This window comes from Cebus imitator, unplaced genomic scaffold (assembly GCF_001604975.1).
Source record: "Cebus imitator isolate Cc_AM_T3 unplaced genomic scaffold, Cebus_imitator-1.0 Scaffold133, whole genome shotgun sequence".
In the NCBI taxonomy this organism is placed as follows: Eukaryota; Metazoa; Chordata; class Mammalia; order Primates; family Cebidae; genus Cebus; species Cebus imitator.
This window is the reverse complement of record NW_016107448.1, coordinates 149,312-154,779: the sequence shown is the minus strand read 5'-3', so window position 1 is coordinate 154,779 and position 5,468 is coordinate 149,312.

The following is a 5,468-nucleotide window of genomic DNA, read 5'->3' as shown; positions in this document are numbered from 1 at the left end:
TGGTAGCTTGATGGGGATAGCATTGAATCTAAAAATTACTTTGGGCAAGATGGCCATTTCACAATATTGATTCTTCCTAATGGTGAGCATGGAATGTTTTTCCATTTGTTTGTGTCCTCTCATATTTCCTTGAGAAGTGGTTTGTAGTTTTCCTTGAAGAGGTCCTTCACATACCTTGTTAGTTGTATTACTAGGTATTTTATTCTCTTTGTAGGAATTGTGAATGGGAGTTCACTCATGATTTGGCTCTCTGTTTGTCTGTTATTGGTGTATAGGAATGCTTGTGATTTTTTCACGTTGATTTTGTATCCTGAAACTTTGCTGAAGTTGCTCATCATCTTAAGGAGATTTTGGACTGAGACAATGGGGTCTTCTAAATATACAGCTATGTCATCTGCAAATAGAGACAATTAGTTTTATATTTACTTTCACATTTTAATTATCTTCAGCTTAGTGTAGTGGTTGAGGGTTCTGGCTGTGAAGGTAGATAGGCTTGGGCGTGAATGCAGAATATAGCCCTAACTAAATCTGTACCTACACTTTTGCACCTTCATGAGAATAAACAGCAAGAGAAATGTATATGGAGCTCTTGGAATAGCATTCAATAAAAATAATAAAAATAACCATATTATTGTCAGATGCAACTGCTATAACTAATAATTATAACACGAATTCAACAAACTATGCATACTTTTAACAATGTATTAATGGACATAGAATCTTTCACAAGCTAGACATATCCTTTTTTCATAATATATCTTTGCCTAAGAAAGTTAATATGCTTCCTTTAAAGTTCAAATTTCCGTAATTTTGAATTGGCTAGTTTAATACAGTTTAAATTTGAAAACATCTCTCTGTACTATAGGGATTAGAAAATATGCATTAAAAGTTTACATGGTAGCAATATACAGGTCGTCTCTTCTCTTAGCTGTAAATTACAATTAAAGACTATGCTTTAATAAAAGTCTATTACTATTAGGCTTTAATAGCAAAGCATAATGTCTAAAGTGTTATACATGGCTTGTTAGATAAGCTTTTTAGCTTGGATTATAGCATTAAGGCATTAAACTTTAGTATACTGTAATCTTCCCTTTAATCCAAATAATAAAATATCTGAGCTAAAATCCGTAAATGGCAAAAAAGGCTTATCCAGAGACAAAAAACTCAGTAAAAGTTTGGAAGAAACAGATCAGTGGCAAGGGAAGTTGCTTAGTGAAATAAAATGGTATTTTCAGACCCTCAAATGTTTTCGTTTTCCCAGTGGTACCAACAAAATCCAGTTAAAGAGTAAACACTCACCATTACTTTTATTACGTTTTCACCTTAATTGAAGAAATGAAGCTCTATTCTATTTCTTTAACCAAATTATGGCATACTAAGTAAAGCAACACTACCATTTTCCTCAGCCATCATCACCAACATTGGAGAAACAATTTAGTCATTTATTGTAGTAGTTATTCTTTGTTACACATCTCTGGTATGAACTAGCATTTGGAGTATTATCAGAGGGTTCTTAAAATAAACCTCTCCTTGTACTTGCCTGGGGTGATTGAGGAGTAGGAAATACACCAGTCCATTTCATTAGCTCATTCGTGCAGAAGAATAATAGTTAGAAAACACTTCTCAATCCTCAAAGGCCCCTCAGTTCCTTTTCTAATACCTTTGAATCGCAAGTATAAATAAGCAAGAAATTTAACAACTTTACAGTATATTTGTGATTGTTGATAATGTTTCTTTTTTTGTTCTCTTCTTAAAAGAAAACTAATAGAAGTCCTAAATAAATCTCATAAAAATGGGTAAGGGAGAAAGATGGAGAGGATAATTTATACACAAAAACTTCTGATAAAAACTATAATAAACGAGCAGCATCTAGCTTACTATCAGGAAGTTGCTTATTTTGCAGAGAAATAGACCAGCACCATCAATGTATGGGAAAAAGACCATCCAAAATAACTCTTTCCTGATTCTTACTGCTTTCAAAGTTCATTTGCACTATTTAATATCTCAGAATCCTTCTACCTATTCAATCCTTTTACTTTCCCATTGAAGAGACTGAGGAGTAACTTATGTCAAAAGAGGAAAAGTCTCAAATTTGCATGACATTTTCAATTAATTTAAATATTTTTGAATTATGATTATGCCTACTTGGTGACAGAAATTGACATTTATTTTTTATCAATAAAAAATTTGGATTATTCTGGTTATGCAATACATTTTCAAAATCATTTATTTCTTTATTTCAGTTGGAATGATTCTGCAATGTGAATAATGAATAATGCACATAATTTTATAAGTTTAATCACAGCATGCCTAATCAGTTGTATTAGAACCTTATATAAATAAAAGTAAGTTGTGTTTTATACTAAGACGTTAAATATTTTATATTTTTCTGTTTTTCGTTTTTTTCTAAGTTTCTCACCTTACTTTTACTTTTAATCACTTCTATCATTTTCTAAATTTTTATTCTGTCCTTTTAATTTCAAAAATTATTTTCAAAATTGCTTACTTTTAAACATATTATCAATAGATAAAGGGACTAAAATATGGAAAATGCTACATTTCATTTGATCCAGCAATCCCATTATTTGATATATATCCAAAGGATTATAAATCGTTCTATCATGGAGACATATGCACACGTATGTTCATTTCAGCACTGTTTACAGTAGCAAAGACCTGGAACCAACCCAAATGCCCATCAATGATAGATTGGACAAGGAAAATGTGGCACATGTACACCTATGCAGCCATAAAAAATGATGAGTTCCTGTCCTTTGTAGGGACATGGATGAATCTCAAAACCATCATTCGCAGCAAACTGACACAAGAACAGAAAATCAAACACCACATGTTGTCACTCATAGGTGAGTGTTGAAGAATGAGAACACATGGACACAGGGAGGGGAGCATCACACATTGCTGGGGTCTGTTGCGGGGGGCTGGGGGAGAAAAAGCAGGGAGTGGGTAGGTTGGGCAGGGATAACATGGGGAGAAATGCCAGACACAGGTGACAGGGGGATGGAGGTAGCAAACCACCTTCCTATGTATGGACCTATGCAATAATCCTGCATGATCAGCACTTGTAACCCAGAACCTAAAGCACTTTAAAAAACAAACAAACAAATTAAAAAAAAAAATAAAGCTCTTATTTGTTCTAAATTGACCATTTTAATTATAATGTCTCAATTACAATTAATTAGTAATATATTATTTTTATTATATCAGATACATAAGAAACTGGAGATCAAATGCAAATAAAAATGCATTAATTGGAAAAAAATGACATTTTAGCTGTCATTTTTATAAGTAAAAATACTAGAGGTAATCATTATTTGTTCAATATTTATATATTCTTGTATGATTTCTGTAATTCTGATGATCCATTATTTGACTTTTACATTATTTTGCCATAATGTTGGAAATCTCAATGTATTCTGAATTATAACATATTAATCTGAATCTACAGTCAGTTATTAGTACACTTCGTGCCCTAACATGCCCTAGATAATGCGAAGAAAATGTAGCCAATGCAAATTGGCTTACTGGTAGATTAGGAAAAATGAAATACAGGATTATATCTACTAAATATTTTGAAACATATAAAAATATTATATAGATAGATAGATATAAATGCTGGAGTTTCATGATCAACTCCAAGTTCAATGCAGATTGCGTTTATCAGTTTTTCAATGATATTTTAATTTAGTGTTTAATTTTTAAAATAAAAACTCTGCATTTTAGCATAAGATGGTAAAAAGGATCTAGCAAAACATTCAAAATAATTATGAAATTAAATAATTTTAATGTTAAGTAAATTATTTATTCCTAGAAAGCCTTTAATATAATTAATTAAATACATTTATTTTATTACATCAGTGTATTTCAACAACTTTGAAACTTAGGCTGTGCCATTTGATGTCTATTGGAGTTTACAATAATATCAGATTCTATCCAATTGCAAAAGATCTATGCAAAGGTCAGATTTTTACTTTTATTTCTAATTCACTTTATATGTAATATCTTAAAGATGTTATTTTCTTTGCATGATGCCATGCCTTAGTTGGCTAAACATTTGATTATTTTTTGGTTTTCTGGCCAATCTTGATATTAATAAGCTATATTTTAAAAATTAATTCAATAAAAATAAATAATATAAAGCTTACTCTTTTATGAGACGGTAAGTAATAAAAACTTTTTTTATTTTTTGAGACAGAGTTTTGCTCTTGTCAGGCAGGATGGAGGGCTGGAGTGCAGTGCAATGGCAAGATCTTGGCTCACTGCCACCTCGGCCTCCTGGGTTCAAGTGATTCTCCTGCCTCAGCCTCCCAAGTAGCTGGGATTGCAGATATGTACTACCATGCCCTGCCAATTTTGTATATGAAAATATGTTAACTGAAATTAATATAAGCGTTCATGGTTTCATTGTTTGCAACAAAATTAACAAAAATATTTTAACCCACACAATCTCTCTGCACTATTCCCTATGTTATTGAAGATAATCTGACTCTTGATATTGTGTCATTGTTCACATAAGTGTGACATTTTTTATATTTACTTCCTTTAATTTGTTTCTACTTAACTGAGTTCTATCATAAAATTGCATTTGTTCATATATTTTTCCTAGTTCTACTTAATTATTCCAACCAGATAATTAATGAATAACAAACCTACTATTCTAAAAGTTTGCAAATTCTATCTTAATTTGCTTATAAACATAAGATGTCACTTATAAATTTTCCTTCCTTTTTCTTTTATCATGCAGTATTTTTATCTCATTACAGGATTTCCTACTGACATGGCAAACAACATATCAGAGCAGAAGGTGAATTTATTCATTGAAAATTCATCCTAACTAGATGGATCCCAAATATGCAAATAAGTTTAATGTCAGACACTGCAGTGAATGACTGACAGAAATCCAGCTCATTTTCACATATTCAGCTTTAGAGTTCTTCTGCTTAAGCATATTGAACCTGACTCCTTAAAAATTTTAAAGTGACAGAGTTTTTATGAATATTTTTTAGCTGTGATAGATAAATTATTGATTGACAAAGTATGAAAATGTGTACATATTCCTTGAAAAGAAAAAGAGCATGCTTCTTTATTTTTATTTCTTTTTAAGAAAACATTTGCTTTCAACTTTTTCTTTGAAAAATGTTTTGGGAAAAAAGTCAGTAGACAATGAGAAAAAGATCAAATCTTAAATTATTTTGCTTGTATTATTAGTTTTGCATTTTTTATTGGTGTGAAAATTAAATAGCATTAACAGATAAATCTTTTGATCTTTTTTGTATGCATTATATTTTCTGACTTGCAAACTTTATTGTAGAGTTCTAAAGTAATTTTCACAATATTATTATTTTTTAGGATTTAAAAGTCTTGATATCTGCTGCCACTTTCTCCAAATTAAGATTAGTGTAGCTCAGAAAATGTGCTTAGCTTTCCAGAATTCTGTTTTTTTCACTTAT